Source organism: Chiloscyllium plagiosum, unplaced genomic scaffold, assembly GCF_037043375.1.
Source record: "Chiloscyllium plagiosum isolate Xiang-an unplaced genomic scaffold, Cpla_swu_hap1 HiC_scaffold_14, whole genome shotgun sequence".
Classification (NCBI taxonomy): Eukaryota; Metazoa; Chordata; class Chondrichthyes; order Orectolobiformes; family Hemiscylliidae; genus Chiloscyllium; species Chiloscyllium plagiosum.
The window spans coordinates 45,829,278-45,843,487 of NW_028270152.1; the positions used below are offsets into that span (position 1 = coordinate 45,829,278).

The 14,210-nt window shown below is 39.9% G+C and overlaps 1 protein-coding gene across 5 annotated transcripts in view; it reads right to left on the minus strand.

Annotated features, from left to right (window-relative positions):
• Positions 1-14,210, minus strand: part of prickle2b (prickle homolog 2b) — a 290,050-nt gene that overhangs the window by 137,398 nt on the left and 138,442 nt on the right. The window contains exon 1 of one of the 5 annotated variants that reach the window (XM_043708277.2): positions 11,057-11,201. The exons of the other annotated variants lie outside the window; for them this stretch is intronic. The gene's annotated coding sequence lies outside the window, so the exon portion shown is untranslated. Of the gene's footprint in view, positions 1-11,056; positions 11,202-14,210 lie in introns of those variants that run through there. 5 annotated transcript variants of the gene reach the window in all.

A 14,210-nucleotide genomic window follows, 5' to 3' on the forward strand; every position in this document is an offset into this window, starting at 1 on the left:
ATTTAAACAAATGAGAATCAACCTTATTGGAAAATACAAGATCTTTTGGGGTAGATGTGGAAAAGTTGTTTCCCTGGAGGAGATTCTAGAACTAGAGGGCATCCTCTCAGAATAAGGGGTTACCCACTTAAAGACAGAGAGAAAGAGGAATTTCCTCTCTGAGGGTAGTGAATCTGTGGAATTAATTATCACAGAGGGCGGCTGTCAAAGCATGGTCCTTAAGTATATTCAAGGCAGAGATACACATTTTCTTTAATCAATAAGGGTATCACGGATTATGGCAAAAAGGTACATGTGGAGTTGAGGGTTATCAGATCATCCATGATCTCATTGAATGCCAGAGCATTCAATAGCCTGAATGGCCATCTATGTCTTGCAGTCTTATAGATAAGCATCATTTATAGGGAACTGCGCATGCTGGCTAGCTTAGTTGGCTTGACTGTTAGAGTGAGAAACAGAATGTTGTCTATGATGCAAGACCAATCCACGTACTAGTCATGGTAGATCATGGGGCACAGCTACCTCACCTTGTGACCTTCAAACAAGTAGCTAAACTATCTCTAATGGACAGAGATGCCCACTCTACTTGGGTTTATTGCTAGAGGATGATTGGGAATGAAATATCATAATAAAGCATGGTTTTAAAAGTGTTTCATTCTGTAACTACTCAATCCTCAGAAGCCTGTATCTAATTTTACTCCATATAATATTTTCATCAATTGATTATTGGTGAGAAGTTAATTAGATTTGATATAGATTTATGATGGATCAAGAAGTGCTTCCCCAGTGTCCTTGTAAAATTTGTAATGCTAAAGCAACAGCAGGATCATAATCATACTCCACAAATTGTCATTGCTCTTGCAATGAAATGAACAAGTAATCACAGATTATTGGAGCAATCACTGCTAAAGACAACTAATATATTAATGATTTCAAACTAGGTATCCTTCTTATGTACACTGTCTTCTACAACTTCAATAGCTATTGTTTCTCAATGACCTATTGTGTGTAAAATTGTAAAATAAATTCTAACATAGCACTTTCGTAAACCATGATGAGGCTGATTAAATTACAATTGTAATTTAAAGTATGGAAACGAATTAAAGATAACTATTTCATAAAGCGGCCTTAAATTGTTATAAACCCTATCATAATATCAACTGCCTCTGGCGGCACTGATCCTGCTCATGAGGTTGCAGTTTCTAATTCTATTGCCAGCAGGCTTTGACACTAATTTGCCACTGATGGAACAACTGGGGGCATTGGGCATCATTTTTTCTTCCAGAATGTTGTGGGAAATCGGTTACTTACTATTCTGTGACAATTTAGATGCATACCTACTAATTGCATTCACATTCTAATCTGATTCTAGAACCAGAGATCAGAGTCTCGGAATGCAGGTTAGGTTATTTAGGACTGAGATGAGAAAAACATTCCTATTCTCAGATTGTGGTCAATCTGTAGAATTTGCTACCACAGAAGACTGGTTGAACATAGAGTATATTCAAGAAAAAGACTAATAAACTTTAAGATAGCCAAGGCATTAATGGATATGGAAAAAAAGAAAACAGGCATATGGTAAGATACAGAATCATCTGTGATCATATTGAATGTCAGATGGAGCTTGAAGGACCAACTGGCCTACTCCTGCTTTCTATGTTTCTATATGCAGAAAGCCCAACAATTTATTTAATTAATTTGTTCAGCAAGTCTGGCCACTGCTTAACCCAAAAGGTCAGGCAGCAAGGGTAATTAGGGATGGGTCCTTTTGGGATGTCTGTTTAGCTTAATAGCTATATAATTATCCACAACCATTCACCTCTGGGTGTGGTACAACTGCAGAGCTTAGATCTGATATGCTGTCTGTGTGATCACTTATCCTTGTCAACCGCATGCTACTTCTGCAATTTGGCATACAAATAGACCTTTATGGTATCTTCACCAACTTAACACCTCATTTTTTTGGTGTGCCTGGTACTGCTCCTGGCATATTGTCCTGTAATTTTCATTGAACCTGGGTTAAGTCTCCTGGCTTGATGATAATGACAGAGTGGATCATATGCTGGGCCACGAGGTTACAATTTGTGGTTGAAACAATTCTACTAATGCTGATGCTCCATAGTGCTTCATGGATGCCCAGATTTGAGTTGATACATCAGTTCTAAGTCTATCCCAGCAGGGTCATAAATAGATACATCGATACCAAATAGATTGTTGAGGACAAGGTCAAGTAAGTTTCTCCTTCTTGTTGGTTCCTTCACCATCTGCTGCAGACCAAGTTTAGTAGCTATGATGGATCTGTCCTATTGGTGGGATGGACATAACCAGTGATAGCAATGGTGGTATCTCACAGCACTCTGCAAGGTATGGTTCCACGAATATGAATTATTTCAGGCATTACTTGACTAGTCTGTGAGACAACTCTCCTAATTTTGACAGAAACCCCAGATTTAGGAGGGAGAATTATTCAGGGTCAAGGGAACTGAGTTTGCCATTGTCATTTCTGGTGCCTAGATTGATGCTGGGTGGGTCGTTCAGTTTCATTCCTTTCTGTTGACTTTGTAGCAGTTAGACACAACCGAGCAGCTTGCTTGGGCATTTCAAAAGGGCATTTAAAAGTGAACAAGACAGCTGTGTGTGTGGAGCTACACATCAGTCAGACCAGATAAGGATAGATTTCTTTCTGCTGAAAATAAATTTCTTCCTCAAAAGACAATCGTAAAGCAGATGGGTTTTTACAACAAACTGCGACGTTTCTGCATTCACCACGAAGCTAGATTTTATTTCCAGATTTGTTATTAGAATTCAAAATCCCATCAGCTGCCATGGTGTGATTTGAACCCAAGTGTCTGCAGCACTATCCTGGGCTTCTAGATTACTTAGCTAATGGCTTTCCATTAAGTCACTACCTCCACTATTCACAGACATAAATTAGATAGGCCACTATCTATAGAATTTTATAAATTTCACTTCTGTTTTCATTGCATGGCCTTTTGAAACTTTTACTGTTAGTTTCAGCATTCCATTCTGTGATCTTTTCCAATTATAATCAAGACAAGTGAATAAGTTAAATAATTTTATCATATAGATTACTGGAAGCTTCTGGGAATTTTAATATTCTGGGTATCACTTTTTTTTAAATGAACACTGCAAATTAATGGTCTTGGTCACTAACGTTAGTTATAAAAGATCGACTCAGCAGAAAACAGCTGTACAATGATTCAAAGTAACGTCCAAATCTTAGAAGGTAATGGGATGACAATTCCCCACTCAAAGTTTAATGCAATTTCAAGGAAAGCACTATAAAACCTCCGGGTTTTGTGTTCAAAATCATAGGCTGAATTTTACTGCAAATCGGGTAATGCCAATTTTGGTGAGATTCACGTAAGGTTTCTGAGAGCCCCGGCAGGTTTTCTCATGCTATTCTCTGCAGCTCACCTCAGTAGCTATGCACTATACTCTAATGGCATCCCACTCATGTTACTTTCAGCTCAGCAACAGCAGAAGTATTTGTCACAGATGGGACCTCCTGGGATTTCTAGAAGTGCTGCCATTTTTAAAGCTAAGTCATGTATCAAGTACTGCCAGCCACAAGATGTCATTCATAGTGCATGTTGTGGAGGGAAATGAAAAAGAAATACTCTCTAGGTTTTATAGGTGGCATGGCTGACACTTCATTGCAAAAACAAGTGCATATCCATAAATGTGTTGCTTTTTCACATCACTACTTGTCTTTGACGGTCATAGTAACTGCAGATATAAGAACCAAGCTATAAGGTCACCAACCTTATCATTGTCCTATCTTACCATTCTGTCGCAGGGAGTTCACTTTTTCCCTAATGCTCAATGTAGCCCAACATGGGTTGAAAAGTGTGGCATTAAAGAAGCACAGCAGGTCAGGCAGCATCTGAGGAGCAGGAGAGTTGACGTTTTGGGCATAAGCTCTTCATCAGGAATGTGGAGGGCCAAGAGGGCTGAGAGATAAAATGGGTGGGTCAGGAGAGTGGACCACAATCAGTCCTTGAGGCCAGCTCAATGAAACTCAGAGGGGTTTATCAGGGACCACTGCTGTGATAGAGATGTTAGGGAAGTAAAATTTGGGGATTGGAATCAGCATTCTGGGATGCAGAGGTAACGTTAATTTTGAAGGGAGGAAACAACATATAAAAGTAGGGATACAATAGGTAGTTGAAAACATAGATTACCGTAGCACGAATTGACAGTCACAACAACCCACGCTGCAGTGGGGAATAGTGCAGCATGGTGGTTGGCATGACTAAGTTGTGGGGCTTGATGTCAGAGTTCAATATTGGAAGCTGAAATCATAAGCTATCCTTTCTTGAATTAAGTTGGGATGGAAAGACAAGTTTTCAGTAGTCCTACCATACTTTCAATCTCATAATTTAGCAATTTCGGATGTTCTACATTCATCAAAGTAAGGCTGTGTCAAAGGTCAATGTAGAGACATTCCAAGGCCCTTCTTGGAATCTTCCATGTGCCACTGGATGAAGGATGATCATTTAAACCATCATTTGCGTGTAATGTGAATGCTGACTGCTCATGTTCCTGAGGACCCGCTCAGTCTCTGATATTCTCTGCTCAGGTTCATTGTAAGCGTGAGCAATGGATCCATCTACAACAGGGATTATCATCACTGAGGCCATGGCATTGCAACTATCTATTGAATTTGTTGTTCCTCAAAAGGGAAGTGCTCTATCTCTTCCCAGAAGCAAATGAAGCCTTTATTTTCTCAGAATGTTTTTCACTACTGATGCGGAAAATAGTAATATTTTCAAACTTTTGAAGTTTTTCTAGTATGTGATCAGGAGTATCAGAAATAAAGTGGATGAACTTAAGGCGTGGATCGCTACCTGGGACTATGATGTTGTGGCCATCACGGAAACGTGGATAGAAGAGGGTCAGGAATGGTTGTTGGAGGTTCCTGGTTACAGATGTTTCAGTAAGATTAGGGAGGGTGGTAAAGAAGGAGAGGGGGGGGTGGCATTGCTAATTAGAAATGGTATAACGGCTGTAGAAAGGCAGTTCGAGGGGGATCTGCCTTTGGAGGTAGTATGGGCTGAAGTCAGAAATAGGAAAGGAGCAGTCACCTTGTTGGGTGTTTACTATAGGCCCCCCAATAGCAGCAGAGATGTGGAGAAACAGATTGGGAAACAGATTTTGGAAAGGTGCAGAAGCCACAGGGTATAGTCATGGGCGATTTCAACTTCCCAAATATTGATTGGAAGCTCTTTAGATCCAGTAGATTGGATGGGGCGGTGTTTGTGCAGTGTGTCCAGGAAGCTTTTCTAACTCAATATGTAGATTGTCTGACCAGAGGGTAGGCCATATTGGATTTGGTACTTGGTAACGAACCGGGACAAGTGATGGGCTTGTTAGTGGGTGAACATTTTGGTGATGGTGACCACAATTCTGTGACTTTCACCTTGGTTATGGAGAGAGATAGGTGCGTGCAACAGGGTAGGTTTTACAATTGGGGGAAGGGTAAATACGATGCTGTCAGACAGGATCTTAGGAGCATAAGTTGGGAGCATAGGCTGTAAGGGAAGGATGTCGTGGAAATGTGGAACTTTTTCAAGGAACAGATACGACGTGTCCTTGATATGTATGTACCTGTCAGGCAGGAAAGAGATGGTCGTGTGAGGGAACCTTGGTTGACGAGGGAGGTTGAATGTCTTGTAAAGAGGAAAAAGGAGGCTTACATAAGGTTGAGGAAACAAGGTTCAGACAGAGCATTGGAGGGATACAGAATAGCCAGAAGGGAGCTGAAGAAAGGGATTAGGAGAGCTAAGAGAAGGCATGAAAAATCTTTAGCGGATAGGATCAAGGATAACCCCAAGGCATTTTATGCGTATGTGAGAAACATGAGAATGACGAGAGCAAAGATAGGTCCGGTCAAGGACAGTAGTGGGAGACTGTGTATTGAGTCGGAAGAGATAGGAGAGGTCTTGAATGAGTACTTTTCTTCAGTATTTACAAACGAGAGGGACCATATTGTTGAAGAGGAGAGTGTGACACGGACTGGTAAGCTAGAAGAGATACTTGTTAGGAAGGAAGATGTGTTGGACATTTTGAACAACTTGAGGATAGACAAGTCCCCCGGGTCTGACGGGATATATCCTAGGATTATGTGGGAAGCAAGAGAGGAAATTGCAGAACCGTTGGCAATGATCTTTTCGTCTTCACTGTCAATGGGGTTGGTACCAGAGGACTGGAGAGTGGCGAATGTTGTGCCCCTATTCAAAAAAGGGAACAAGGATAACCCCGGGAATTACAGGCCAGTTAGTCTTATTTCGGTGGTAGGCAAACTAATGGAAAGGGTACTGAGGGATAGGATTTATGAGTATCTGGAAAGACACTGCTTGATTAGGGACAGCCAGCACGGATTTGTGAAGGATAGGTCTTGCCTTACAAGTCTTATTGAATTCTTTGAGGAGTTGACCAGGCACGTGGATGAGGGTAGAGCAGTGGATGTAGTGTACATGGATTTTAGTCAGGCATTTGATAAGGTTCCCCATGGTAGACTTAAGCGGAAAGTCAGGAGGCATGGGAGAGAGGGAAATTTGGCCAGTTGGATAGAGAACTGGCTAACCGGTCAAAGTCAGAGAGTGGTGTTAGATGGTAAATATTCAGCCTGGAGCCCAGTTACAAGTGGAGTTCCGCAGGGATCAGTTCTGGGTCCTCTGCTGTTTGTCATTTTTATTAATGACTTGGAAGAGGGAGTCGAAGGGTGGGTCAGTAAATTTGCAGATGATACGAAGATTGGTGGAGTTGTGGATAGTGAGGAGGGCTGTTGTCGGCTGCAAAGGGACTTAGATATGATGCAGAGCTGGGCTGAGGAGTGGCAGATGGAGTTCAACCCTGCCAAGTGTGAGGTTGTCCATTTTGGAAGGACAAATAAGAATGCGGAATACAGGGTTAACAGTAGGGTTCTTAGTAAGGTGGAGGAGCAGAGGGATCTTGGGGTCTATGTTCATAGATCTTTGAAAGTTGCCACTCAGGTGGATAGAGCTTGTAAGAAGGCCTATGGTGAATTAGCATTCATTAGCAGAGGGATTGAATTCAAGAATCGTGGAGTGATGTTGCAGTTGTACAGGACCTTGGTTAGGCCACATTTGGAGTACTGTGTGCCGTTCTGGTCGCCTCACTTTAGGAAAGATGTGGAAGCTTTGGAGAGGGTGCAGAGACGATTTACCAGGATGTTGCCTGGAATGGAGAATAGGTCGTACGAGGATAGGTTGAGAGTGCTAGGCCTTTTCTCATTGGAACGGCGAAGGATGAGGGGTGACTTGATAGAGGTTTATAAGATGATCAGAGGAATAGATAGAGTAGACAGTCAGAAACTTTTTCCCCGGGTACAACAGAGTGTTACAAGGGAACATAAATTTAAGGTGAAGGGTGGAAGGTATAGGGGGGATGTCAGGGGTAGGTTCTTTACCCAGAGAGTGGTGGGGGCATGGAATGCGCTGCCTGTGGGAGTGGCAGAGTCAGAATCATTGGCGACTGTGTATTGAGTGGCAATTGGATAGGTACATGGATGGGTGCTTAAGCTAGGAGAAGGGCTAATGCCAGAAACGTCGATTCTCCTGTTCCCTAGATGCTGCCTGACCTGCTGCGCTTTTCCAGCAACACATTTCCATATCTGCTTAAGCTAGGACAAATGTTTGGCACAACATCATGAGCCGAAGGGCCTGTCCTGTGCTGTATTGTTCTATGTTCTATGATGTCCCATGTTGAATTAGGAGAAAGTGAGGACTGCAGATGCAGGAGAAAAATATGGTGCTGGAAAAGCACAGCAGTCAGGTAGCATCCAAGGAGCAGGAAAGTCGATGTTTCGGGCAGAAGCTGTTCATCTGGAATGTGGAGGTGGCAGGGGCTGAGAGGTAAAGGTGGGGCGGGGCGGTGAAGCTGGGGAGAAGGTAGCCGGGTGAGGGGGGGTTTGGAAACTGGTAAATTCAGTGTTGATGCCATGTGGTTGAAGTGCCCCAAGACGGAAGATGAGGCATTCTTCCTCTAGTTGTCAGGTGGCTTGGATTTGGAGACCGGTCCTTCGGGGAGTTGAAGTGGTCGGCCACATGGCTGTGGGGTTGTTTGATGCATGTGTTCCAGAGATGTTTCCTGAAACGCTCCACAACTTGTTGTCCTATCTCTCTGATGCTTTTGATATGGTCATCTCTGCATGGGGGAGACAGGACGCCAACTTGCTGAGCATTTCAGGGACCTTCTGTGGGACACTTACACCAAACAACCCCACTGCCCTGTGGCTGACCACTTCAACTCCCCTCCCATTCCCCAAAGGGCATGCAAGTCCTGGGCGTACTCCACCGCCAAAGCCAAGTCACCTGACATCTCGAGGAAGAATGCCTCATCTTCTGCCTTGGGACCCTTCAACCACACAGCATCAATATCGATTTCACCAGTTTCCAAATCTCCTCTCCCCTCACCTCATCCCAGATCCAACCCTTCAATTCGGCACCACCCTCTTGATTTGTCCTACCTGTCTGTCTTCCTTCCCACCTATCTGCTCCACCCTTCCCATCAACCTATCACAATTACACCACACATGCACCCACCTATTGCCTTCCCAGCTACTTTCCCCTAGGCTCCTGCCCCAGCCCCACCCACCCATTTATCTCTCAGCCCTCTTCCCCCTCCACATTCCTGATGAAGGGCTTATGCCCAAAATGCCAACTCTCCTGCTTTTCAGATGCTGCCTGACCTGCTGTGCTTCTTTAGTGCCACACTTTTCAACCCATGTTGAATTCGGCTACATTGAGCATTAGGGAAAAAGTGAACTCCCTGTGACAGAGTGGTAAGATGGGGCGATGATAAGGATGGTCACCTTATAGCTTGGTTCTTATATCTGCAGTTACTATGATGTCAAAGACAAGTAGTGATGTGAAAAAGCAACACATTTATGGACATGCACTTGTATTTGCAGGTTGATGACCTTCTGATGACCATCAAATAGAAATGGGGAAATTTGGGGTTCTTAAAAGAACATGATTGAAGATCCTCTGTAATGATTTTTTACATCTTAATCTGTTATGTTCTTTCTTCATGCTCTGTTATCTCATGTCCAATTTAATGTCTAATGCTTTCCAACTGTCTGAGACACTCCCTTTTAGCTAAGATCATTCACATCTCTAATATTTTCCCATTCCAATGAAGGCCATCATCCCGAAATGTTAACTGTTACTCTGAATAGATGCTACATGAGTCACAAATATTTGCAGAATTTTCAGTATTTATTTCCTACTTTAAAATTTAACTTTTGCAAACAATATTTGTTCTTGATGGAAAAGTTATTAAGTCATTTAAAATATAGCTGTAAAACAGGACTATACAAAATGTGCAGCTAGTTTGAAATATACACCAGTATAGCACAAACAGATTGAATTTTCCTGAACTAGGGCACATCAAGTTTGCAGGAGAATAGAAAGGCGAATACACTGCTTTAAAAGGTTAATTCGACATGGTTTACGATAATTCACAATTACTCCATATTTAACACATAACAAAAAGTTTCTCCATAATGTATTCAATCTTTATTTGTATTTTTTGTGAAATTGTTAAATGATATAGAACTACTTAGATTGTAATACTGTTCCATAGTAAATCACAGGTTTAAATGCTAAGAAACTGATTTCAATTTAAATTCAGGCCACTACACTGTATGAGTTTGCCTCCTAATATTGCAATGTTTACACTATTTCCTGTGTCATAAAAAGTATGTATGTTTCTGGGCTAATATTATGCTATTAGATTACAACAGGGGAGCATGCTTTCAATATTGTATCATGCTTCAAATGATTCAAGGTAAGATGGAGAATGAGACCTTACAGCCTCAGGCCACATGCTATTCCACAGTGATGATATCATAATCCTGTCTCTTAAAGGTATACTGACAAACTATTCATAACATAACACAAATTAAGTCACTTTATTAGCCAGATTTATCCATTGCCTACAGAACTTCATTTTGGCCAATTATAAAATTGAGTGAGGGACACGAGAAGCATTGAATTCTGGCAGTTAATAAATAGTACGTGACTGCTTCATATTCCCTCCCATCAGTGAGAACACTGTTGAGCATTCCAGTAAGCCTTTTTAAGTGATACCATAAACATCCTGGCACTACTCTCAGCAAAGTCCTGTCAAGGTCATTCCATTACTTTAATACTTCCGGAATACTTGTACATTCATAAAACATTGTGCTGCTGAAGTGTTCATTTGCCATATAACAAGAAAGTGCATATTGAAAAGTTAACTGGTATGCAACATAATATATTACATCATAAATCAAATGAGTTATTATACAAAGGATATATTATACAAAAAATTTAAGATTCAATTGTTTTTACAATTCATCACAATTCATGTTCCACATAATATCAATTAGTAAAGTAACTATCTATAAAGTAACAATGTCCATATGTGGAAATTGTTTATGCAGTTAAACTATGTTGTGAACAACGTAGTTGTCATCATGACAGCAAGGTGGTGATTTCACTATATTGTAATCATAATATTTCAATACCTCTGAAAATTCTGTGCAAGAGCAAAGTAATTTTCTTGATACATTCTGTCTTATGGTTTTTTTTTTAAAAGTCTCCATTACGTGCACAAATAACCAGAATACAATGGCACATGATTTATTTTCAGTTTCTAATTCAAATGCAAAAAATAAACATTCCCATGGATACATCAAATATGTTTAAAGAGATTGACTGAAAAACTAAACATTGATTTAGTTGAAATATTAAAATAAAATTTAAAATAAAACAAGGTAACTACAATCTAAATGCAGTTAACTCTAAATCAGAAAATATTTCAACTAACATCATTGATATAGACACAATTGCTTCATTATGAAAGACAAAAAACAATTGAACACTTGGAGCTGATATTAATCAGAGTGCGAAATAGAACAATGAAAGCACAGCAATAGTATAGAGAAAATTTGTAACTAACGAAGACTAAAATAAATGCAGGATTACAAGACAAAAAATGATGCTGAAATGACTAAATCACTTACAGTACTCAGAAGATCTTTTGATTTTTCTTCATTTCTGTGGGCTGAATACAACCATTTGGAAATGATAATCTAAGTACATCCATAAGCATGCAGATTCTTACAAATTTAGCTTTATCAAAGCTTAAATGCAATATAAATGAAGAAGAAGAAATGCATTCCATTACATTAGTAGTACTCATTTTTATTCTAGCTGTGCTAGCTTTAAATATTTGCATAACATTTGCTTGGATCTCAGAAAGCCTGCATCATCAATGATGCAGTCCTTTGCACCAAATATATTTAAGAATGATTTGGAACATTCTGGTTTGCATCTGTGGCTCTATTTTCCTTTCAGCAGGCTCCCCACAAGCCTATTAACATACCATCAGACTTGCCTTATGTGTGAAAGGCAGACTTGCTAATTGCTGTGCTGTGATTCTTACAAAACCAGAAAGCAATTTTTTCTCGGCATTTAAAAGACTGCTTGACAAAATCTGACATTTGATGGGAACATGGGAAAAAAAATTAATACATAAATTTGTACATTTTATCAAAATATCAATTATTTTGATGAAAATGATTCCAAATTTGGTATAAATAAATTTTTTTTGTTAAGATTTTGCAATGTATATTACAGTAGAATCAAATTAATGAAGCGTTTCTGGGAATTTTTGTCTCCTCCAGTCAGACAATTTCCTCCCCTCTTTTCCACGGACACTAAACAATCTCCCCCACCTCAGCTAAATAATCGTCACGCATGTGAGAGATTTGACAGTTACCACAGGCTATCTGGTTGCAAGGAATAGCACAGCTAAGCCGAATGTTGTAAGAACCTAACACGCCCACACACACACACACCTCCAGCAGGGTTGCCAGATAGTTATAAAGAGCAGAAACTGTGGCTAATGTTCCCTTCCCTAATTCAACAGCGTTGTGGCCAATTTTAGCAACCCCCTGCTGACCCTAGTGAGATCACCAGCTCAACATTGACCAGACATCATGGATCATAGTTGCCTGTTGGTTAAACTTGCCAAAGCAATTCAAATCGATAGGTTTCATTTAAAAGGAAGCCAAAAAAGTTACTTCACACAAATATACGAATATTTTACCATATAATGTACAAATATTAATGTGATTGACAAAAAAAAGGCAGTTTGTTCATTCTTTTACAGAATTCATAAACACAAGCAGTATAAAAATAATCAGACAAAGAACTGTATATTTAACTGCCATATTATGCATTGTGCTAAAGAGCTTTTATTGTTTGTAAGATTCTCTTACAAAAGGTTCCTTCATAGCTGTTATCATGATTGAACAATAATATTTTAAAATGTAGTTATGAAATGACATTTCAATGGCTATTGCTGCTATGTAAACAACATTTAATGAATTCAGTTTTTGTCTGCATTTGACAGACTTGGAAAATTAAACTTTTGGAAGTTTATAATTTTTACTGTTTCATATTTATAATGAAGCCAGTCAGGTCCATGCAGTTTCTCTGACCTCCAAACAAATTGGCCATTGTTTAACCACAGAAATTATGCAAAAACAATAAAAGCAATTCTATTTCTTCAAGGTTGTCCATTTTAAACTGATCCAAATAAAACTTTAGCAGTCAATATACATACAAAGTTTTTGAAGAAAATAATTTTACAGTTTGTTACAGATATCTGGCTGACAGCAATTACAATGTATTTTTCTAAAATAAAGATTATGACATTTAAACTGAGGAGCCAGGTCTGCATCATAATCCCTAAAAGGTATTTTTGACAGAATTGTAGAATCACAAACGCCTGCAAGCTTGTTTACTTTTCTATCACTATTTCTCTCTTTCGCATAAACTTTTCCTAGTTGTGTTGCGTGCTATGAATTAAAGACTCAAAATAAATTAGGTCGTTAAATAAAAAGTCTTTAAAATATGAGCAAAAACACAGTAAAAAAACAAATTTCACATCAGCCAGAAATGAATACTGCAAGTTCCTGAAAACAAAATCTATTCTCTAAATCGTCAACCAAAATTTTATCTGAACAAGCATTATAACTCATTGAAAAAAAGTTATTGCATTTTGCACTGTAATTGACATTCTGATATCTTCCAGAAAGTTTGAACAGTTACATTCCAAAATGGGCAGTGATAGGTGTGTATCTCTGTGTGAAATGAAAATCAGATTTCCACAGTTGCCACGTCATCAGTCAGCATACCAGCAATTATTTCCCCATGAATTGCACATAAGTACTCTTCTGCCACATTCAGGCGCATTCAGAGCACTAGCACTGTAATTATCGTTTGCTGTACAGAGCTGAAGTGTAAGAACGCTTCTCCTTTTATATGACAGCTAAGCTAAATGTGAAAAGATATTAAAGCTTGTTGCTAACGTCATGAATTTGGAAATTCATATCAGATTCACAAATAACTCATGAAACTAAAGGTTTTTGAAAATGGTGGCAAGATGCCTGGGAGATTAGGAAACAGGTTGCTTAAAATTCCTAAGAGGGAGTATCAAAGCAACCTCCATTGCTCATATTATGAATTTGTACTAAGGATATAAAGTTTCACTTTCACATGGTGAGTAACTTGCATTGTGTTGCATGACATTATCACTGTGCTAAACGGGACAGACTCTGATCAGATCTAGCAACCTAAGACTGGGTAACCCCTAACGGGCTATCAACTGGAGCAGAATTATACTCCAACACAATTTGCAACCTCATGGCACAGCATATCCCACACTCGGCCAAGCTAAGGTATCCACCCTGGTTCAATGAAGACTAGCAGGGCCCAGGTGCAGCACCATGTATATCTAAAAATGAAATGTCAACCTGGTTAAGGTGCTAAAACGGGTCTGCCTGCATGCCAAACCGCAAAAACAGCCAGTCATACAGTTAAACAATTTCGCAAGCTCTGCAGTCCTGCCACAACCAATCATGAATGGTACTGGACAATGAAATGACTCAGTGGAAGAGGAGACTTCCCAATCTCAATAACATATCAGTGCAAAAGATAAGGCTTAAGCACCTGCAACAAACTTCAGCCAGGTGTGCTAATTGGATGATCCATTCAGCCTCCTCCAGAGGTCCCCAGCACTGCAGATGGCAGCCTTTAGTCAGTTCAATTCACTCCACATCATGTTAAGAAATGGTTGCAAGCAGTGGACCTTACAATGCCTGTGAGCCC